The sequence below is a fragment of the Prionailurus viverrinus genome, unplaced genomic scaffold (assembly GCF_022837055.1).
Source record: "Prionailurus viverrinus isolate Anna unplaced genomic scaffold, UM_Priviv_1.0 scaffold_38, whole genome shotgun sequence".
Lineage (NCBI taxonomy): Eukaryota > Metazoa > Chordata > Mammalia > Carnivora > Felidae > Prionailurus > Prionailurus viverrinus.
The window spans coordinates 2,403,716-2,427,560 of NW_025927606.1; the positions used below are offsets into that span (position 1 = coordinate 2,403,716).

The 23,845-nt window shown below is 54.1% G+C and overlaps 1 protein-coding gene across 6 annotated transcripts in view; it reads left to right on the forward strand.

The window, feature by feature from the left end:
* JPH3 (junctophilin 3) overlaps positions 1-23,845 on the forward strand; it is a 157,076-nt gene that overhangs the window by 8,359 nt on the left and 124,872 nt on the right. For all 6 annotated transcript variants that reach the window (XR_007149507.1, XR_007149502.1, XR_007149503.1 and 3 more), the window contains exon 4: positions 2,280-2,342. The gene's annotated coding sequence lies outside the window, so the exon portion shown is untranslated. The remainder of the gene's footprint in view (positions 1-2,279; positions 2,343-23,845) is intronic.

Genomic DNA, 23,845 nt, shown 5'->3' on the forward strand with positions numbered 1-23,845 from the left:
AAGAAGACAAAAGGCAGACACGGGTCTCTGTTAGTGGTTAAACTGTGTCCCCCTAAAACATGTCTTGGAGCCCTAACACCCAGTACCTGTGAATGTGACCTTATTTGGAAGGAGTGTCTTTGCAGATGTAATCAGGTTGAGTGAGGGCATTTGGGTGGGTCCTAACCCAAGGACTGGTGTCCTTCTAAGAAGAGGAGACACACGGGAGAGGCCATGTGAAGCTAGGGGCAAAGACTGAGGGACGTCTGGAGCCCCCGGGAGCTGGGATAGGCAAGGAGGACCCTCCCGTAGAGCCTTCGGAGGGAGCAGGGCCCTGCAACACCTTGACTTTGAGCTTCTGACCTCCAGAGCTGTGAGAGAACACATTTCTGCTGTTTGAAGCTCTACCCCCGTGTCCCGGCTCCCCATCTGTGGTGCTCTGTTACGACAGCAAAACAATACGGACCTGGTCTCCAAGGCAGGGGTGGGGACAGCCTCTTGGTAGATGTGCAGCATGGCTGGTAAACTACCAGAAAGCCCTTCCCAGTTGTTCTCCCACTGGCTACAAAGGTTGGAAAACAACACTTTCCCATGCCTGGCTTCCCTTGTATCCAGGAATAACCTTGTGATCCAGTTCTGGCCAGTAAGACTCAAGTCAAAGCCTGACGAGGGGTTTCTGGAAAGTGACTTCTCTCGCAGAGGGGAAATGGGTCAGGCAATCCTCTTTGCCCTCCCCATCAGAGCATTCTGGAACACAGCACAGCCACGGTGGTGGAGGCCTTGTTCCCTTGTGATGACACACACGAGGGAGACTCACCCAGACCTTGTGCCTGGCACCACCCAGGCACAAGCTTCTTGTTTGAAAAATAAACCCACGCTTGTTCAAGTGAGTTGGGCCCTCTGCCACCTGCTGCTGAATGCCTTCTTAGCCGATACGGTGGTTTGCCCGCAGGGGCCTTCCCAGACCCATCTCCCCTCTGGTGGACCAGAGAGGTTGAGGGCAGACACTCCAGAAGTCAGAGTGAGCAGATTCCAATCCTGGCTCTCGCCCCCAGCTTGCCCCGTGTCCCCCTTCCTCTGCAAGATGGAGGTAAAAGGTACCCACTTGAAGAGGCGGCTGGAGAATTAGGTGAGAGCCTGCTCAGCAGGTGCTCAAGACGTGGTGGCTGCCAACATCTGTAGGAGCATCTCCATCCTGTGGTCTGCTGAAGACAGGAGCCCCGCAACACATGCGTTGCTGTAAACATCGGAAACGGCCGGGGTGAGCGGTATCCACGTCACCTGGACTCTGAACAAGCTCTTGCTGCCGCATGAGTGCCCTTGAGCTGGCTGTGTGCGTGTGTGTTTGCAGCACAGACAACCCCCAGGTTGGCCCAAGCCATTTCCACGACAGAGAACAAAAATGGCAGTATATCATCCCAGCTGCGGTCAGTCGTCACAGCTGCGGTGGGCTCCGTGCGCAGGACACAGAGTGGCAAGTCACTTTTAAAGGACAGACAGCTAGCAAGTGACAGAGCTCGGCCTTGCGTTTGGGAGCTCACTGTGCCTCCTGCCAAGCCCAGCCAAGCTAAAGGTTTTGGCACCAAAGGAGGGAAGGCCGAAAGAAATGCCAGGGGACAAGGCACTTTCACGCCTCATTTAACCCTTGTGACGTGCCTTTGAGATCAATAGATCGTTATCCTCACCTGGCAAAGGAGGCGACTGAGCCTTGAGGAAGGAGAGCTGAGCGGATGCGGGCGGAGCAGGGCTAGAACCAAGGGTTCCTGACCCCCAGTCCTGCCGCCCTGTCCCCCCTGGAATGGCTGCAAATGGAGGCTGAATAGAGATGACAACCCTGTGGGTGAGGAAGGTCATCATAGGGCATCTCTTCAACACGGCTCAGGTGACCTTGGAGTCACGGAGCTCACGCTCGTGGAGACCTGCCGGAGGCTGTGTGCTTTGCATTATTTCCTTCGATTCTCCTTTCGCAGATGAAGAGACTGTGGTTCAGAGAGGCCACCTGCCCTCTGCGCACCACCTGCAAGGACAGATCCCACGTCCGGTCCACTGTGTGACCCTAGTCGCATTGGCTGTTTCCTGACCGAGTGGAGGCCTTGCCCTCACATGTTAACCACGGCAGCTCTGGTGCGCGGTTGTGTTTGCTCGTATGCGTAATGTGTATTTGACTTCAGCCTTAGATTCTGTCTGAAGAGCGGTTTCTGAAGCTGACCGTTTTTTGAAGCCACTGGTCCATAGGTCTCACGTGTGATTCTTTTCATGCATTGGCTCCTTGGCACTGAGACTTCCTCTTTCTTACGCAGGGACAGCTTTCCACGTGGACCTCTGTACGGAACTCTCAGAACCATTCCTGGCTGTGAAATACGGTAAGGCCATGCCAGCGTGTCCCAAGGGAAGTTCAGTCCTGTTGGCACACGTCTGTTGGCACCTTAATTAAACTATAAGCTCCCTGAGAATAGGGACCGACCGGTCTGATACGGTTTTGTCATTTTGAGTTTCCAGCTCTAGATGGATGCCTTGTATACAGAAGGCACTCGCTAAGTGTTTGCTGACGGTCGTTGCGACTTCCCAAATAAGTTTTTGCAATGCTTCTTCTAGAGCTCTGCCTTTTCCTCTGTAGAGATTGTGGTACCGTGCTGATTTCTCCAGTGAGTACAGAATCTTGTCTATCAGGGATGATTTATTATGTGTAATTATGTTTCTGACCTACTGCTTGCAGAGTGGCATTTTTTCCCAAAATATTGGTAATATTTCCTTATAACATAGCCTGAATCCCAGGACAGGAAAGACTTGATCCGAAGAGAATGTGGTGGTCATGTGAGGTTAACTTCTTCATCAGCAGATGAAAAGGAGATAAAGGGACCATCAGGGGTCATCCAGCCAGTTCGCTTATCAACCTGCCTTTGGAGGCTGATTCCTAACATAGAAAATAGTTGGTATGATTCACAACTTCTTCAGATGTTTTTAATGTTTTTTATTTTTGAGAGAAAGAGACAGAGGGTGAGTGGGGGAGGGGTAGAGAGAGAGGGAGACACAGAATCCGAAACAGGCTCCAGGCTCCAAGCTGACAGCACAGAGCCCGACGTGGGGCTCGAACCCGCTGACCGTGAGATCGTGACCTGAGCTGAAGTCGGACGCTTAACCGACTGAGCCACCTGGGTGCCCAACAAAGTCTTCAGATTTTTGATCAACTGTGTCTGGCCAAGTTTTTCTGTATTAAATGTATGATAACATTTTACGATAACGTGTTCTGTTCACATCCACTCATGCTTCTGACATTACATGTGATGTTATCCATGTAACCTGCTAACTAGCAGGTCAGAAAGTCCTGAGACATGAAGGATCCAGAATTGGTCCATGCACTGTCTCATGGACACCACTGAGGACCCAGCCTCTTTCTGTCTATACATTGCGCCCTCCTCAGGGTGTTAGCCTTGACCTTAGGCTGGTTCTCCTCAGGCTAACAAGTGGCTGCAGCTGTTCCAGGCATCACATCCACCTTCCAACAGAAGGAGAAAGATTATCTTTCTTTGTGTATCAAGTTTAAGGGGGAAAAAAGTCTTTCACCGAAGCCCCTCTGCTCATTGGCTAGGTTGTGTCATATATCCACTGAAACTAACCACAGACAAGAGGGCTGGAGTCATCGTAATGGCCCTTGATCAATCAAGATATGCCTTCTGGGACTGGAGCCTGCCTCTCCTGAAGCCCATACATGTACAGAGTGTGTAGAAACTGGAGCAAAATCAGGGGTCTCTTTGCAGATGAGGATGGTGAGGCTCAGGTCACCTGTGGTACACTCTAACTGAGATCTGTCCGACCCCAATTATGTCTCCAACGGACCACGCTGCCACGTTACGTGAGGTGTGGGTGGGGTTGTTGTCACCCTTTATCATAAACGCACTGGGCATCACCTTCCACTAGAGCCAGCTTTTGATCAGGTACGTGCTCCGTAATCAGTCATTTCACAGCTGGGCAGATACAACCAGGCCAGGTTCCCGCATTGTCCGGAGGCCAGGGCTGCAGGGTTAATCTCCTCGTCACCGGGAAGGACTCTGGAGCCCCTGGGTGCACTTTCTCCCTTACCGGCCACCGCGCGGTTAGTTCTCCGGGTGCGAGGGAGGGGACGTGTTGCTTCCCAGTCCCGTCAGCCTCTCTGGAAAGTTGGCTGAGAGGCGAGGTTGGAGGGGCCGTCTGTAGTGGGCGGGGGCACCCCTGGACTGATTCACCCATCGCTGGCCCGTCGCCACGGATATCTGAGGGGTCACACCTCCACGACAACCTTCTCACCCTCTGGCTCACGTGCGTGCACACAGCACTGTGCGTCACCAGCACGGACACGGGCCCGTGTGCTGCCCCAGTCCTGCGGCGACCGTGCCGGCACCCCCTTCATCGTGTCTGGGCTCATTAACAGTCGGCTGTGTCGGAAACCAGAGCAAGCTGGAAGAGCCCAGAGACACGGAGCCGTGGTTCTTGGCTGTGTGGCCCCAGGCGCACCACTCAGTCTCCCCGCACCTCACTTTTCCAATCTGCATGGTGGGCTGCCGTGTGGCTCGGGGACCGTGGGTACGGCGGCGTGCGTGTGGCCGGCACCCGTGAGCAGTGGCCGTTTCTCACAGCCGTCGGGGTGTAGCCGTGGCAGGTTCGGATGGAGCGAAGTAACCTCCTGGTGGCCACCTGACGTCTTGACATTCTCTGAAAGGAGAGCCTACGTTTTCCTGTGGGGGTGGCCTTCCAAGTCTGTGGGCTCGCTCTTGCTTTGTGTGGGGAAACAGGGAAAGCAGCCTCAAATGTTTGCTTCTGGGCCGGTGCCTTAGCTTCCCGTGGCTGCCATAACAAATGCCCACAAACTCGGTGGCTTGAGACGACACACGTTTTTATCTCACTGTCCTGGAGGCCCAAAGTCGGACACGAGTCTTACAAGTTTAAAAATGGGGTGGGACTGGAGCTCCCAATAGCCAGAACTGCTAGGGGGGGACAGGTCTGGCTCCCCCACCGTGCACAGAGTCCTGGTCCTGCGTGCACAGGGCCACTACAGGGAAAACGCAGCCCTGGGTTCTTCTCCCCTTGGAGGCTGTGGTAGGAGGTGGAGACCAGCACCCTTCCCTCGCCTTCCCCTAAAGACTGCACTGACGCAGGGGTGCAGGGTGGAAGTGAATGTGTTTGGACAGTCGACAAAGACTCTTATCAAAGGCCTTCAAGGAGAGCTTGACCCCCCTGAATGTATCCACCACATTTTGCGTGAAAAGCCAACGTGCACTTTTTAAGGCGGGGTTTCTGGCTTCCACAGCATTCCTGCGGGGGTCTGAGATCCGAGGGACCTTGAAGAGTTGGGAGAGCAGCGTTCGGAGCCCAGGCTGCGTTCTGGCTGTGAGGCTGTCCCTTCACGTGTCTGAGCCTCAGCTTTGCCAGCCTGGACAATGGGACAGCCCTGCTCACTGGCGTTGTCGCCGTGGAGACACAGCCTGGTGCCTCGAGGAGCTCCGCGGCTGGTGGCGAGGCCCAGTACCAGCGACACTGGGATTTTCTGTCTGCATCCTTCTCCCCGGGGCTGCACCGGCCGCCCTGCGTTCCCGGCCACCAGCTTCCCCAGCAGCCTTTCTGTTTGTTTGGAACAGTTTCTCGGGGTCTCCTAGAGAGAAGATTCTCAGCTGAGTTCCGGCCAACGGACACGCTACCCCACCCCCTGCTTGGAGGGATCCCAGCAGCTCCCTTGGCTGCCCAGCGAAGAAGAAGAAATGATGTCAGGAGTGTTTCTCTCTTGAGGAAGCTGGAGACTCCTTTCAGCAGGACGAGAAGACACTATCAAGGGGATGTAGGGGGGCTTGCCAAAGCATCCTTGCACGGTGCTGTGGAAACATCCGTTTCCTCTGTCTGCCTGGAGAGGGGCTGGGTCAGCTGGGCTGGTGGTCTCAGTCTTGGTTCTCTCAGCCTGATTGTGCTCATTTATGTCACAAAACACACATATGGCTCAGGACCAAGGGGGCTGGGAGCCCCAGCTCTAGACTTTGGGTAGACACGAGGGGCCCTTTCTGGGCTCCACATCAAGGCTTCCCCTCCTGGCGAGCACAGAGGTGGCGCTGTCCTTCGATGCCCTGTGGCACTGACAAGGAGGGCCCATGGTGAGCTTAGTGTCCACAGAAGACGCTGAAGGGTCTCCGCTCTGGAATCGTGTGACCGGGGCTTGAATCCGGGCTCCATCGCGTAGAGGCTGTGCGGCCTCAGGAAAACTGCCCAGTCGGAGTCTTGGTTTCCCAACCAGCAGAATGGTGGTGGCAAGGTTCCTACCTCCACAGGTGGTGGTGAGAGCACAAAGGGTCCCCGTTGGAGGGCGTTCAGCACAGGTGACTCCGGACACACGGAGGGGAGATGGGAAGCAGGAGCCACCGCTATTTCAGTCACCTGACTATGAAATCGAAAGATCAGAAAGTACAGAAAACGTCAAGGGAGAAGAATCCCCAAAGTGTTCATAGCCCCAGTCCCCGGAGACACGCGCTGCTAGCTTTCGTTAGGTGTCCTTCCAGCCTGTTTCTACGTGTGCGTGTGTGTTTCGTGGGCTCAGATCACTGCTGAATGAGCACAGCCTGTGTCTGTGTACGCGTGCTAGTTTTTCTTAAGACCCGGCATGATGTTGCTTAACCCACTTCTTTTAAACTTAAAAATGTGTCAAGACCATTTCCTGTAAATCATTACATTTTACCATGTTGCATATTTTCCCACACTTTGATGTTTCTGAAATAGGGATGTGTTTTAGAATCGTTGTCAAAAGAAACATCCCAGCTACTTCTCTCTTTTTCTCCCCTGAAGGGGGTTATGAAATAGGCGATCCGTGTGACAAATGACAGCGTCTCAGCCTCCAAAAAGCATGGCGTTCTGAAAGATGCCTTCTTACGGGCCACGCGGTTCTCTTTGGTGCCTTTGCCATAATTAACTTAATTGATCTCCAGTTTTGGACATTTTAGCTCCTTCTGGTTTCCTGCTATTATCAACAATGCTGCAAAAGAAAACGTATGGCAGGAAATCCATTCAAGTGGGTCACTGACCCTACAGGGCAGAAGCTGAATGGAGAGGTCAAGGTCACAGCCAGCCTCCAGTGACCTTCTAGGGAGGAAGGGCGGAGACGAGTGGCTCCTTCGTGGCCGGGGTGCGGAGAGGCCCCGGGTCAGAGGGGTGATGCCCCGCGCAGCAGTCCTGTTGACTCGTCGCGATGGCTTTGGGCTGGGGCTTTCCCTTCCCCACGCGGAACAGAAGGCTCGGAGAGAGGCCCCTTGTCAGCGCCAGGCACAGCTCGCTCAGAGTCCACGTGCTCCGAGGCAAGAGAGGAGAGGCTTTCTCCTTTTCTGGAGTTCCGTCTCATGCCTACGTTTTGGGTAGGATGCTATTTTTAAGTGCCTGGCACAGTGGATTTGTACACCCCAGGGGAGGAGGGGGACTCGACGCAGGGCAGGGCTGGGCGGGCAGCAGGCATGGGCGCGGGCAGGGGGGCTGCATTTGCTTTGCTCTAACAATGAGCCGCGGCGGCTGTCACACCCACAGCCGGCATTAATCACTTCCTGCCTTGCCTTCCCCAGCAGCTCTGACACAGGAGGCCACGCCCCGCTTCTGGAAAGCGCCCCACTCAGACTGTGAGGGTGCTTCCAGGCCACACTTCCTCCGTCGGGTCCGTGCCCCCCCCCCCCCCCCCCACGTGTCCCTTTTGCCTGGCTCTGGAGACTGCATGGGCTCCGGCCACCACCACAAGCGGGTAAAGCGTTTTGCAGGCTTTGAGGCAAGGCTGCACCCGTTCGGAACGTTGGCAGTTGTGTGGGGCAGGCCACGCGGGGCTGGACGTGATGCCCAGCTGGGTCAGTCTGTCACCCAGGGTTTTGGGGTTGCAAGCAACAGAAATCGACTCTTGCTGGCCAGGGGTCAGGGGAAGGGGTTACTGGGTGGAGATGGGCTAGTTTACAGAACAGAAAGGGAAGGTGGATAACGGATTAAGGCTCAGACAGGAGCTGCATGGCGCCCAGGATCCAGGAGTGGGATCAACAACCTCCTGGAGGGAGAGGAGATCAGGGTGCTGTGCGGGCCCGTTTGCTCCCTTTTGCACATGAGCGACTGAGAGCTGGAAAGGAAGGGACTTGCATAGGGCCAGGTGGCTCGCTGGAGGCACAGCCAGTCCTGTGTAGCGGGACCAGGTCCATGGAGACGAGGGCCCCCGCCAGGGCCCACCCTGGAAAGCTCGCGGGTGTCACAGCAGGAGCTTCTATCCTGGGGCTCCTTCACCTCCCAGATCTTGACCCCTCAGGCCACACATTGCTTATTTTGGATTGGCAGGCAGCCCACGCCCGAGGCGGAAGGAGGGGGGGGTGCTCAGGCAGGACCGGGGTGTGACTCACTTCTGTCTGCCCAGCCAAGTACCAAACAGAGAGGCTGGCAAGCAGGAGCCAGTCCACAGCCACTAACCAGCAACCGAAACCCTGCTCAGAGTGGCCAGGCCTCGACTTACACAGAGGTCACCAAAGGATGGCCTTGGCAGGACGCCAGTCCTTGCCTCTCTGCTGACCACCCGCGAGCCCAGTCGCCAGCATCTGCTGCCGTGATGGGCCCCTCCCCTCCTTGTTCTGGCCACGGGACAGGCTCGCTGGCCTTCCCTCCCCACACAGAGTCAAGCATGCGGTCCACCTCGCCTAGAAGGCCCTGCCCCGGTTTCCTCCCAGCCCCACCAGCTTGGCATGAAAGAATTCGGGCTCTGCAGTCAGAAAACCACATGTCTGTCTTCACAGCTTCCTGGTGTGGATCTTGGGCAAGTTGTGTGGCTTCTCTCTGCCTCAGTTTCCTCCTTTGTAACACGAGCCCTCCCTTGCAGGATTCCTGTAAAGATTGGGAGTAAGGTGGGCGAACACCAGTGCTTGGCACAGGATAGACGCCGGCTACAGTGCTGTCACTCTCCGCCCGAGGCCTGGCATCTCCCTGCAGGACCGACCAGCCTGGAGGAATGTTCCAGGCCCCGGGGTTGCTCTCTCTTGTGCTGACAGTCACCTTGATCTGGGTCATTTGGATAGCACTTTCCAGATGCTAGCCTGCGTTGCACTCGTGGCAAAAGGGAACATTTTGGCTGCTTAAACCCAAGCCAAACAAAAAAACTGACTGTCATCATTCTTGCCCTCTAAAGGGAGTGGCAAATTCGTACTGGGGATGCTGGCCTGGGGACTTTGGTTAGCCAAGAGCAGAGGAAAACATGTCATTTCAAAGCACCAGCTAGTCCTTCATGCTGCTGACGGCTGGAGTCCTGCCTTAGCCAAGCATTTTAGTGCTTCCTGTCTGTATGTTACTCGGTACTCTCTTGGCTGCAAATGATGGAGATTCAGTGTGAATCTCTAAAGCAAAAATAATGTTCATTGGCTCACTGACTGGAAAAGACAATCTCCCCGTGAGGCAAGCTTCAGGTACAGCTGGATCCAGGGGCTCTCCTTCTCTCTGCTCTGCTTTGCTCCGTGTCGGCCTCATTTTGTAGATACCCAGGCACTCATCCCATCCCACATGCCCTCATAAAATGTGACATTAAGGGCCCCCAGGTGGCTCAGTGGGTTAGGCAGTTAAGCATCCAACTTCAGCTCAGGTCATGATCTCACAGTTTGTGAGTACAAGCCTCGCGTCGGACTCTCTGCTGTCAGCATGGAGCCTGCTTGGGATTCTCTGTCTCCCTCTCTCTCTGCCCCTCCCCTGCTCACTCTCTGTCTCACTCTCTCTCTCAAAAATAAATAAACATTTAAAAAATAAGTAAAATAAAATGTGACGTTAACACACTTCCAGCAGGAGGTAGGGTTTATGGTCCCTCCTCTTGACCTTGAACTTCCCTTTGAACTTCCACAACCAGTAGAAAGTGGTGGAAGTTACATGTGATTCCGGAGACTAGGTCTTAAGAGGCATGCAGCTTCCAGCTGGCTTGCTCTCTTTGGGGACACTCGCCCTTGGCAAGCAGCAACCATGCTGTACGGAAGCCTGTACCAGGCTGGCTTTCGAGGGGAGACCACAGAAAGAGGCCCATGTGGAAAGGACCTGAGGGCCCCGCCGACAGGAGCTAGGCTGGGCCTGCAGTTAACTCCGGACTCCAGCTTTTGAGACTTGCAGTCGAGGCCCCGGACATTGTGGAGAAGCAAGGTCCACACCGTGTTTAGTCTTGACCCACCAAATCCATAAGTGTAGTAAACGGTTGACTTCTGTCAGTAGGTTTGGGGTATTTTGTTGCATCGCCGTAGCAGCTGCAGTAGATTTCATGATCCCTGCAGCTCAAACTCTCAGCTGAGGAGTGCTAGATCTGCCCTCCGCCAACACCCAGCATCCGTTCGTAGTCAAGATGCAGATTAATTCCGCTCGGGCATGAGTCTTCTCTCTATGTGGTTGTTGTGGCCGGAGGGGTGAGGAGTCCTGGCTGCTTAGGCTCAGTCGCGAGCCACGCTCCGGCCTGGCGAAGGATGGGTACAAAGACGGCCTGGTCAGGACCGCCGGGAGTGGGCCAGCGGTGGCTCAGGAAGGAAAATTGGGATGCGGCCATTGGATGAAACAGGGAACCGTTCGGGAATATACAGGCAGGTCCGCAGCTCCCTTATGAATTGCTCTCCCTACCAAGAAAGCGATTTCTTTGTTAAGGTGTATGTGGCGGGTCGCTGGGGCGAGGAACCCAGAAAAAACAGAGCTTTTCCTACCATACTTTGGTAGGATTTGGAGAAAGCAGAATACCAAGATATGCAAACTGATACCTGAGGTACCTGTGTCTCACCTGTGTGAGGACCTGACTTTTCTCCAGGGCCTGCTCTGTGCTTAGCATTGTGTTTGGTGTTTTGTCTACACGCTCACTTAGTGAGCACGAAACTCCTGGAGGGCCAGGACTGAGCCTCCAGGACAGCAGCTGGCATGTAATGGCCTGTAGTAATTAGGATTGCCTCTTGGCTGCTAGAATGGGGGCCAAAATAGCAGCGGTTTAAACAAGGGAGAAGTTTTTTCCTTTCACAACTGCCCAAGACGAAACAATTCAGGCTAATGTGACAACTCTAGGTTCTCTCTTATGTTTTTATCTTGTTGCTCTGTCGGGGCAACTGGCTGGCTCAGTCTGTAGAGCATGCAACGCTTGATCTCAGGGTTGTGACTTCGAGCCCCACGTTGGGTGTGGAGATCACTTAAAAACAAAATCTCAGGGGCATCCGGGTGGCTCAGTCGGAGAAGCGTCCGACCTCAGCTCAGGTCATGATCTCGCGGTCAGTGAGTTCAGGCCCTGCGTCAGACTCTGTGCTGATGGCTCAGAGCCTGGAGCTGCTTCGGATTCTGCGTCTCCCTGTCTCTCTGCCCCTCCCCCGCTCGCACTCTGTCTCTCTCTCTCTCTCTCAAAACTAAATGAACATTAAAAAAAAATTTTTTTAATAAAATATTAAAAAATAAAAATCATTATCTTGTTTCTCTGCCAACCCCAATATGTAGTTTCTATGCTGAAATCTAAGACAGCTGCTCCAGCTCCTGCCAGTGCGCCCGCATTCCAGCCAGGGCAAAGAGGGAAGAAACAGGAGGTAAAGGGCACCCCCTCTTCCTTGTAAGGACAAGGTCCAGAAGGTTTACTCATGTCTTCTGCTTATATCCCATTGGCTGGAACTTAGTCACATGGCCCCAGCTAGCTGCTAGGGAGGCTGGGAAATGTAGTTCTTAGCCAGTGACCATGAGCCCACTGAAACTCAAGGTTTGTAGTGCTAAAGAAGGGAGAGAATGGATACTGAGTGATAGCCAGGAGACTCAGCCTAAGACACTCAGAGCTGTAGAGTTGGTAGTATTCCCTGTGGGAGATGCAGTGTGGCCGGAGAGCCAACCTTCCAGAGGCTTTCATCTTGGTTCTGCTCTTTACTAGTGGTGTGACCTTAGTCGCGATTGTCTCAGCCATAAAGTAGGGGCGACAATAATACCACGTTTCATTGATTCGAGGATTCACGTATTAACGTCTCTAAAATGGGGATGTGTTTGCAACTGAGGACGTGTTGAACTGGCCGTGTCTTTCATTCAAAAGAGTATAGAACAGAACAGTGTGTCTTACAACTTACAGGTGTCTTGTTTTGAGGATAAAACATAGAATATACATATCTACTTATTAATAGAATTATCAATCAAATACAGATGTCAGTATTCATAGTTTTCACCGATCAGCGCCAGGATCATGGTAAGAATGCAGTAAATGCCAGCCTCTGTTGCTGTCCAGGATCCCCCGTGGGGAGACGGAAGGGGCTCAACCAGCCGGGGCTGACCTAACACCCAGGGCTCAGGGAATCAGCCTTAGCACCCATCTTCCAGCAAGGCACGAGGCCGGCAGGTCCTTCCTCCACCCCACACGCCCCTCGTGTTCTCAAATTCAACTTTGCAGTTGATGGCTAGGTGGAGGGGACAGGGACCAGCCTACTTATTATCTTAGTCTCTCGGGCTGCCACCATAAAATACCACGAACTGGGGCGGGGAGTGCTTATAAACACCACATTTGTTTCCCCTAGTTATGGAGGCAGAGTGCGGCATGGTGGGGCCTGGTGACCTCAGCGGGGGGGGGGGGGGGGGGGCAGAGCAGGGGCAGCGGGCCCCCTGCTGACTCCTTCCTGAAGGCCTGCCTCCTCACACCGTCGCATGGGGGGTGGGGTTTTGACATAAGAGTTGGGAGAGACACAGACATGCAGTCGGTGATACTTAACCTTCCTGGTTTTCCAGCCTGAGCCCTGGATGGGTTTCCTGTGGCTGCCACACAAGTTGCCACCAGCTGGAGGGCTTCAGACAATAGAAATGTATTTTCCGGGTCCTAGAGGCTGGGGTCTGAAATCACGGTGTGGACAGGGCCGGGCTCCCACAGGAGGCATCAGGGGTGTGTCCTTCCTGCTTCTTCCAGCTCCTGGGGCTCCAGGCGTCCCTGGGCTGGTGGCCGTGTCTCTCCAATTTCCGCCTCTGTTGCCACCTGGCCCCCACCCTGCGTCTGTGTCCTGTCTTCTTTTCACAAGACGAGGGCCCGCTTTAGGGCGCACCCCGATCCAGCCTAACTATACACCTGCAAATACCCTGTTTCCAAAGAAGGCTACGTTCTGAGGTCTCAGGGCGAGGCGGATGTTGGGGGGCGCTATTCAACACAGGGTATCCCCTCACTGCGGTCTGTCCCCCGCCTGGCTTCGGTCGATTCCGCTCTTCACCTCCTCGTTTTTGCTTTTCTCCCCGCTCCCTGCCACATCTGCCGGTTCTGCGTGGCGTCCCTGACACCGGCCGTTGAGAACATTCTGTTCCACGCAGATGGGAAAGGCGGTATGCAAGCCGTTGTGCTAGCTGCCGCTAAAACCATAATAAGCTCGAGAAGAGATGAGGGGAGATAAGCCTGAGAGAAATAATGAATAGGAAGGAATGTCACATGGCATGAACTCACTCAAGCACAGCAAAATTTGTCACCAAAGATTGCCTTGGAGCTCTATTTTTTATTTTATTTTGCTCTTTCAGTAAACATCCCAGTAAAGCACCGACTTGTCCAAGCACAAAGAAATGGCATAAGAAAGATTTCGAGTTTGGGGTGTTGGCTTTTTTCTTTCTTGGGGCGAAAAGCCAATAGACGAGTCAAATGGGCTGTGAGCACAGGTTGCAGATGGGGTGGGTGGTTTTCAGCCAGGGGACGGAAGACAGCCAGCCTCTCAGAGTCCACGAGGGCAGTTAATTGAAGTCAGCTTCTGGGTGCACTTGGGCCACTGTGATGCGGTGATGTTTTTGGAGATGTTTAAAAAGCACCAGGCACTTGGTTTTATTAGAATTCTGGAAAAAGTGTTCTGAGGTCAGGTTTAATTATTTAAAAGCTGGAAGGGATCTGAAGAAATCAGACATAGCTCAGTGGCCCCCAGACCTATTTTTTTTTCATGCTCCCTTTCTTATTCTGAAATGAAATTCATAGAAAACATAATCTATCTACACACCAGTTGCAGAAAAAAAAAAATCAATATGAGGCCTTAACTGTAACATAAAGGAAAAGTCATCTAAAATAAAACAACATGGACCTCGAAGATAAATGTTTGGGTCTGACCACACCAGACAACGTAATGGCCAGAGACTCGCACCACAGAGAGAACGTCGGTGACACAGGTGTGTCCCACAGAGGCTCACACACCACGAAGGCATTGCTGCCGGCAATGTGATTTTCCGAAACGGTGAGCAACTCTCGGCAAAGTCCAAATGGAGGTGACAGTTTCCCCTTGACCACGTGGTAGTTGCAGTCCCAGATGACCCAGCGTCTTGACAGCTCCGTGAAAGACAGACAGACAGAAAATGGAGGCAGGTGCTAGACCCACAAACTGCAGGAGGATGGTTCATCTACATGACGGTCTGGTGGGGCACTGGGAAGTGGAGGAGGTTCTTGGGGGACTGTCCCACTCATGGATCCCCTGCAAATTTCCAGAATGCTCCATAGGGGGCAGCAGTGCCCCTATTGAGGGCCACTGATGTTTGGGGTCCCTCATGTTTTAAGGTAAGCAAAATGAGGCTGAGAGATGGGCTGAGGCTTACCGGGGTCACACGGCCACTGAACTGAGTGTCGGAGCAGGTAACTGGTCACCTTAGCACAGGCTTTCTGGCAACAGAGGGCCCTTCCTTCCAACACTCGGTCCTTCCTGCTGAGAAGGCGGGGGCAGGGGGGCGGGCTGCTTCTAGGCTAAGCAGCCTCGTGAGCTGTGGAGTCACCGGAAGCAACATCCCGGAAGGAGCAAAGAAGGATCCCCCCGCAACCCTGACCTCACTTTAAGGCAGTGAAGTGTTGGGAACACAAACTTTGAAGCCAGAGAGACCCGGATCGGAGTCCTGGCTCTGCTGTCAACTTGCCTGTGTGCTATCAAGCCAGTTGCTTAATTTCTCTCTGAGCCTCGGTTTTCCCACCAGTGAAATGGGGTTAAGAATGTCACCCACCTGTAAGGTGGTTGAGAGTACTTCGTGGGAAAGATGCATGTGAAGTGCTTCCTTAGCCCAGAACCTGGGCGACTAGGCAAGTCCGGCTCGGTGATCACGACAGCTTTGTAGCGGGCCTCAGCCCTGGGGGTGGGGGGTGGGGGGGGGTGGGGGAGGGGGTCGGAGAATTTCTTTTCAGTTAATCCTGCCCTTCGTTCGTTTACAATTCAGTGCTTTTTAGGATAGTCAGACAGTCGTGCAGCCATCGTCACTACCTACTTCCCGAACGTTTTCGTCACCCCCGAAAGAAGCCCCATTTCCGGCAGCAGTCCCTCCCCACCCCCTGCCCTCAGCCCCTGGCAACAGCAGGTCTACTTCCTCTCTCTGTAGATGCACCCCTTTTGGACACTGCACGTAGGTGGAATCCTGGCCGCTTTCACTCGGCATCGTGTCTCAGGGGCTCGTCCCCGCCGTAGCCTGTCAGGACCTCCTTCCTTGTTGTGGCTGAATGATACTCCACTGCTCTGACAGACCACACTTGGTTTATCCATTTGTCTCTTGATGGTTCCCCGACGTCCTGGGCTGTTACAAACGGTGCTCCCCTGTAAGAGCACTACCCCCAGCACGTGGTAGGTGCTGGATGAGAACTAGCTGGATCTATTCCGAATCTGGCCTATGTCTGGGGTGGAAGGACGCGGATGGGACAAGCCCGGCTTCGGATCCAATTCCATGAGTCCCCATGTACCTTAACCTCTCTGCATCTGTGTCCTCATCGAGCAGATGGGCAGTTTCAAGGAATCAAGAGAGTGTTTTGTACGTGACTAGCCCATAGTAGGTATTCAACGTGTGGTCTCTCATTTGTCTGAGGGCAGCCCCTTCGAAGCCTTAATCGTTACTCTCTGGCCAGGGCAGAAGCCAGCTCAAAATCGTAGGGTCCAGCTGGGTTTTGGGGAGGGGCGCTCTGGCACTGGCTTGTGCACATCTCTTCCCAGCTCTGCAGTCAGTGACACTGATTGGTAGCTTGAAATCAACCCAGTGGGAGTATTTACACCCTGGGAATCAGCAACCCTTCATAGGAGGGCTTCCCTCCGCGCCGAGAGCCCGTTGTTAACCATTAACCAGCACATCACAGGTTCTAGTGCTTTCTGGCAGACTGGCCTGGGTGGCGACAGGCCAGAGGGGTCAGGAGGGGTCAGGTGGGACGGTCCGCCTCAGAGATGCTGTGTCAGACACGGTTTTCTGCCCCGCAGCCCCTCCCGCTCCTGGCCTCGGGTCTGGGCACCCACGGTGGAGGTGGAAGGGAGGGGCCTGGCCGTGGCCCACAGGGCCTGGGGTGGGGGTGCTTTCCTCCCCTGTAAAAAGTCTCACCAAGCACCAGATGCCCTGATGCCTACAACTATATAGCACCTGTCATGTTGTGTGTGTAGACCAACGTGCCAGGCATGGGGTGCGGGGGCAGAAAGAAAGGGGCGGGCTCCTCAGTGGCAGTATTGTCCCCCGAAGCTGCCTGACTCTGGCCTAAATAGTAGGCCACTAAATATAAAAACACTCTGTTGTTCAAGCCGTATTTAGTCAAATATTCTGCTACCTGCAGCCCGAATCCTCCCGATAACAGATGCCAACATATGCAGAGAGGAGACTGGGGTTCCGAGGAGGGTTGGGGACAACTCAGAGACACCATCTTCAGATTCAGGAGGCAGAACTGTGCCCTAGAGCTGGCCAGTCAAGGAGTCTCCTCCCAATTCAGGCAGCGATCGGGAAATGGAAAAATTGTTGGAAAAACATATCAGCCAAAACCGACTCACAAAGAAGCAGAAAGTCTGAACAGTCCTATAACCAATGATGGTATTGATCAGTCAACTCAAATCCTCCTGCAAAGAAAACAGCAGCTTTAGTGGTTCAGTTGGTGGAGCACAGGACTCTTGATCTCAGGGTCATGAGTTCAAGCCCCACCTTGGGCATGGTGCCTACTTAAAAAAAACTAAGCAAAAAAAACTTTCTTATATGATAAAGCACACCTACCAAAATGCTATGGTAAATATAATTCTTCACGGTGCACATTCGAGGCATGTCTTTAAAAGCAGGGACGAGGCAAGGACGACTCTTGTTTCTGTTCGATGTTGTATGGTGGGAGTGACCAGCATAGGGGAGGGAGAAAAGTAGTAAAAACTATCAAGGTTGGAAAGCAAGAAACAAAGCCATCATTACTCTCAGACGACACGATTATTAAAAACTTGAATCTACAGAAAAGAAATAATCGGAAATGATAAAAGAGTTTAACAAGGCAATGCCCAGTAATTAAACCCAAATCTAGAGCCAAGGGAATGGAAAGTGAGCAGCATGACTTAGACAAGAGGCGGAAGAACAGAGCCCATCACAGAGCCACCTGTCCCCAGACTGGGTTCTGCCGAAGGCCAAAGCTGGAGCAAGAATGGGGGTGGGTCTGGTTCCACCTGGTTGGAGAGGAGGCACGACCGGGTGGGGAGCAAGCTCTTCCTGGTGCTGGCCTCACGGATCCCTTGCTTCACCCTCTACTGCTCCCAGAACTACCGTCTCTGGGTTTCTTCCAGTACAGCTAGCTTGCCACCAAATGGTCCGCTTAGATTCCTTCGTGTTTGCGAGGAACAAGGCACACCCAGACCCGATGACCTTGCTCAGCTGCCAGCAAGCGTCTCTGTACCTTTCTGCTGCCGTTTCCGTCTACCTGTTGCCCTCTCGCCCTCACCTCCCCAGAAGGGGGGATCTGGTTGAACACGCACATCCTTCACGTCTTGCTCTGCTTATGCTGCCGCCTAACAAACTATCCCAAACCCGGTGACCAGAAGAAAGACAAAAGCATGCGTTATGGTGACAGATCTGTGACCCGAGCAGGACTTGGCAGGGACAGCACATCTGTGCTCCATGTGAATTCACGTGAGGCAGCTCAGCACCTGAGGGTGATTCAGCGACTGGGAGCCAGGATCGGCTGAAGGTTCTCTCACTCACAGGGCTGATGGGACCTCGCTCAGGCACTTACATGTGACTTCTCCACGGTGGCTGGCTTCCAAGACCAGGCATCCCAAGAAAACCAGGTGGAAGGTACATCACCTTTATGACCCTGCACCAAATATGGGATAGAGTCACTCCCACCATTGTCACAAGTCCACTCCAACTCCAGGGAAAGAGATCTAGTCCACACTTCTTTTGGGATGAGTGGAAAAATCCTACTATAAGAAGAGCATGTGGTTGGGAGATATTGTTGGGAAACACAACCTGTAACTCCCCTGCCCCGCTCCTGGCTTCCCCCCTTGTCTGGAAAACCCATCCTCTGTCCGTAAAGGAAGCCCGTGCTCCACTTGTAATGCACTGTCTCTCCAGCCATAGGGATCAGGCCAGGAGTGGGCATGTGACCTCAACGAGCTTGGCAGAAGCCAAGCCCGTGGCTGTCAACCCCACGACGGGAATGGACAGCATAGCAGAAGGACACAGATGATGCCACGCTGTTGCTGTGTTGACCCAGGACTCTTGTCTTCAGGGTCTTCTGAGAAAAACTAGACCTTAGCTGGACAAGCCATGGGGGTAGGTTTTCTGTTACGGCTGAGCACAATCCTAGTTTATACTCGGAACAAACGGCCACTGTCACATTCCCCCCACGGTCATCACTGAAGGGAACACGAGGCCCAGGATCACTATGGACGGCGGCTCTTTATCTGAATAGCTATTCACAGAGGGACCGCGTCTCTTTTGTTCATCTTTCCAAGCACTGGACATAGAAGACTCTCGATAAACTTGTCTTGGATGAACGAGTGAGTGGGGCAACTAGCAAGAAGCCGCGGTGACAGTGGGTCCCGTGTTAGATAAATCTGGGTTCAAAGCCCATTCCCTCCTCTCACTGGCTTTTGGATCTCGGGCAGGACCGTTAACCTCTCTCCGCCTCAATTTCTTGACTGTAAAATGGTGATACTGCGATTAAGTACCTTCGAGAGTTGTGGTCAAGATGGACGGGTTGAAAGGGGGTTCACTCTGGCGTTGTTACTGAACCTAGTAGGAGCGAGGGCGGCTCTGGGGGCGGAAGAGGCAGAGTGGGATCTGGTTCCACCATTTGTGTGTTCCTTATCCTCAGGCAGGGCAGTTTGGGCTGGGCGCAGTGGGTCATTCTTCTGTGGGACGGTGTGGGACCCCTCACGTGGCTGTAGTGATCTGCGTGGTCAGAGACGGGTGCGACCACGGTGGGTGATGTTGCTTGCGTGGCCTTGCTTCATCCTCCGTAGGCAGGTTGGGTCTCCTCGCGGCCATCGGAGAGGGCGGGAACAGGGACCACAGGGGCCCTTGAGACTGAGGTCAAAGGTTGCACATCACGTCTGCCGCAAGGTGTGGGCCAAAGTCCTTTGCAGATTTGCAGTCACATTGCCAAAGAGCAGGTACGCAGGCCAGCATACTGAGAGGCCACAGCTCCATGCTGAGAATCACCTTCTCCAACCGTGTGCTCCCCTTGATAACCTCCCCCCAAATCTGCAGACTTTACTCTAAAGAGTTTCCCACTGCCATCGTCACGAGTTACCACCCACCTAGTGACTGGAAACTGCACACTTGTTGTAGAGTTCCAGAGGTCACAAGTCTAGAATGGTCTGCAGGCCCTTGGTTCTCCCGGAGGCTCTAGAGAAAAATTCCTTCTCTTGCTTTCCCCACTTTCTGGAGGTGCCACACTCCCTGGCCTGTGCACTGCCCCCATCTTCCTGGCCAGCGGCCCCATCTCACCCCCCTGCCTGCCTCTCATATGGACAATCGGGGTTGCATTTAGGGCTTGCCTGAATCATCCAGAACAGTCTCCTCGCCTTGACATCCTTCGTCACATCTACAGGGTTTGTCTTGCCAAGTGAGGTAAATATTCACAGGTTCCGGAGCCTGGGATGTGGGCGTCACTGGGGGAGGGTATTCTGCGTAGTACAGATTCTCACATGCTTTCTTTCTAATCTGGTAGTTTCTAGACTTTTTCTAACATATTCCAATACGAGGTTAAAAAAAAAAAAAGGAACGTCAACCTGGGTGGCTCAGTCTGTTAGGCGTCTGACTCTTTGTTTCGGCTCAGGTCGTGGTCTCCTGGTTCGTGGGTTCGGGCCCCACATCAGGCTCTGTGCTAACAGCGAGGAGCCTGCTTGGGATTCTCTCTCTCCCTCCCTCCCTCTCTCACTCTCTCTCTCTCTCTCCCCCCCACCCCTGCCTCTCATTCTCTCTCTCAAAATAAGTAAATAAATATTAGAAAGGAGAGAGAGAGCATACTCCACTATATATAATTAAAAGCCTGGGCTCTTTACCCACACTCCCTGGATGCAAGTCCCAACCCCCCCCCGCCCCAGCCTGCTGTCCTGGCCACACTCCTTGACCTCCTCATACCTCAGTTTCCCCACCTGCACAATGGGGGGTGCTCGTGTCCATGGCTGCCTTAACAAAATACCACACCCTGGGTGATTTAAATAGCGGACTTTGTCTCACCATTCTAGAGGCCAGAAGTCCAAGATCAAGGTTTCTGGGGAGGACTGTGGCTTACAGGCCTCCACCCTCTCATCATGTCCCCACACGATGGAGGGAGCAAGCATGCTCTGTGACGTCTCTTCTGATGAGGACACTGATCCTCTCGGGTCAGGGCTCCCCGTAGGACCTCATCTCATCTTTGTCATTACCTTGCTGCCAATTCAACCATTTTGGGGGTTAGGGCTTTGACATGTGGCTGGGGCCACGGTTCTGTCCACAGCAGGGGTAGTAACATCTCGCCGAGTTGTGTGGGGTAAGGGAGCGTGTGTCTGGGAGAGGCTTGGCGCAGGGCAGGCAGCGTGAGGGCAGCGTAAGGGCTGGCCACTGTCGCTTCATCATTTAGAAGGCAAGGGTCTCTGCTACGCTGCTGGTGTATGCACGTTATCAAACATGAGTGAGAAGCCTCAAAGAGATGAGATGAATCAGAGTGGAAAGGATGATGGTTTCTTCATGCGCTGCCAGCAGATTATCCTGCGAACGCCTTGGGGTGCATGAGCCCTGCTGTGCTAGCCTGGGGGTTCAGTCACTCGTGGCCCTTCAAACACAGCTTCCTGAGCCCCACCTGAGAATCTGCCTCTCAGATGGTGGGGCCCAATATTTGCATTTTTTCTAAGTTTATTTTTGAGAGAGAGACACACACGGAGTGCGAGAGGGGGAGGGCCAGAGAGAGAGAGACCCAGAATCCGAAGCAGGCTCCAGGCTCCGAGCTGTCAGCGCAGAGCCCGATGTGGGGCTTGAACCCACAGACCGCGAGATCATGACCTGAGCCGAAGTTGGACGCATAACCGACTGAGCCACCCAGGCGCCCCCAATATCTGCATTTTAAAAACATGTTCCTGATGTTTGGGAAACTGCTCTTGCCTCCTGGGAAATCACCTGAGACCCGGGGACATCCCTCGTAGCACGAGGACCCTGAATCACGGTCATTCCCGCCTGGCCCGGCACCGCTGCGGCTGAGGAGCATGGAGATCTTATATCGACGAGGTCCACGCCCTCGTCCCAACCAACCCCACCCCTCTTCCCGTCTTTTTTTCCTGGAGACGCAAAAGCATTTTGGAAGTTTGCCCTTCCATGTAAAGAGGGTTCCTTCCCTTGTTTTCCGTGTCCGGCGACTCTGGCCCTCGGGCCTTCACCGCTGACGTGAGTTCTCCCTCGCCGTGAGCCCAGTGGGTCAGAGAGACACTAGTGCTTGAGGCCCGACTACCTGGGACCTGCATTCACTTTGGAAGTGTGAGGGACACGCTTCCTCATTCCCTTCATTCATTCGCCGGCGCTAGGTCAGCGTGCAGGCGCGTGGGCCGCGGCTGCGCTGGGGCAGGGGGGTGCCTGGTGTGGCCGTGTGGAGAGCTCTCGCTTCCCTTCACTCAGCTTCTCCAGAATCTGAAGCCCCAGCCCCCACTCCACTCAGTCAGGGGGGAAAACAATTCACAGTTTGCTCTTTGCCCTCCAGGAAGCTTTTACTAACAGCCCAGGGGCTGACACAGGCCGAGAAAAACACTCTCAGACCTGATTTGCGGTTTCATTGCCCGTGCTGGGTCCCAGATTGAAACCCAGATGGAAACCGTGCTGGGGCCCCTGTCGTCTGCCCTCCCAGCCGCACACCCCTGAAAGCCAGAATGAAGATTCCTGCCTGCCCTACTACTCTCTTTCTTTTTCTTCCATTCATCTTTTTTTTTTTTTAATTGGAAAGTTAATGTATGCAAATGACAAAACAAAACCCAAACACTGCAGAGAGGTTTGCAAGGAAAATACCTTCTTCTACCACAAACCTTCAGGGTACCAGACCCGCCTTTCCAGAGCTAAGCCAAGTCATGTTTCTTGTGTCTGTTTTCAGAAGTAGCCTCTATGCACACGCATGTGTGTACGTGCACAGGTAGGATGTGTGTCTGCACCTGTGTGTGCACATACACAGGTGTGTCTTGACAATACACTACGCATTTCTTCTTAGAGGAACAGAAGCATCCACGTGTCTTGTTCTTACTTTTTTTTTTACATGTATTTATTTTTGAGAAACAGTGAGACAAAGTGTGAGCAAGGGAGGGGCAGAGAGAGAGGGAGACACGGCATCCTTAGCGGGCTCCAGGCTCCGAGCTGTCAGCACAGAGCCCGACTCCGGGCTCGAACTCACAACCTGCGAGATCGTGACCTGAGCTAAAGTCGGAGGCCCCACCGACTGAGCCCCCCAGGTGCCCTCCATGTGTCTTGGACAGACACCCCCCCCCCCCCCCCCGCCTTCCTTTCCTCTAACTGTGTGCTGCTTGTTGGTATATGGGCACCAAGCTGGATTTATCCGCTCCTAGCTCCAGAGAGACATGAGCCCCTTCCCGGTCTTCACTGTAGTAAACAGAGCTGCGTGGAACGGCACTCCTGCACGCCCATGGAACGTGCCTTGGCACACGCATGCCGGCGCATCAGACAGCAGGGGCCTCGGACGCAGAACCGCACCCGGGAGCACGCCGTCGTGCACCTGCCCAGGGTGTGTCCGTGCAGCGCCCTGCCGCTACACCACGCAGCAGGCCACGTGCCCGGGACCTGTAGGTGTCCCGCTGCGGAGCTCACTCTCATCACAGAGCAAAGGTCTTGAATCGGCTTGATTTTCAAACGACTTAACCAAAAACCCACCTCCTCAGCCCTGGTTTGTGAATGTGAGTCTTCCCTGGCAACACTGTTATAAAAAAAAAAAAAAAAAAAAAAAAAAAAAGAGGGCTGGTGGGGAAGAGCATCCCCAAAACACGGACAGCGTTGCTTCCGGCACAGAGGGAGCCAGACAGACTAGAACCCACACCCGCAGACCCCAGTCCCCTTGTTCCGCCAGAGCTCCCCCGGCACAAAGCAGACATGAAAAACGTATCGTCCTTGCCAGCTCAGAGACACTGAGATCCATGCGGGTGCTCCCCTGAGACTTCCTCAGTCCCCGAATCACCGGAACGGATTTTTAACACACACACCGCCACCCTGCTGTGGTGCAGCCCGTTGGGGTCTGAACATCCCTGGGGTTCACGGCTGGGACGGAACAGCCCCAGGTCTGTTCTCGGAAGCAGAAAGCCTGCGGGATGGGGCGAGGCTGTCCTTGCCCAGCTGGAGAGAACGGGGCTTCAGACAGACTGGCAGGCTGCGACCTGGCTTCCCGAGCGTGGCCGTGTCCCGCAAATGACGACCCGGCCGCCACCACCACGAACCGCCCTGCCGAGCCCACCCCGTTCACGCCACAACGACTGATGTAGGAATTATTTATAGATCCGAACTCCGCAGAAACCATTGTGTCTGCCGTTGCCGCGGCAACAGGGATGTGGCGCAAGCCCTGGGCTTGAAGGGGCCACGGGGGCCAGCGAAGGTGGTTGATTTCCAGCCGGGAGCCCCCAGCTCACACGCGCCATCGGGGGGTCACCGGGAATGAAAGGAGGCTTTCAGTCGCGTTTCCAGCGCGGGCTGGCGTGTGTCCCGGAAAACAGCA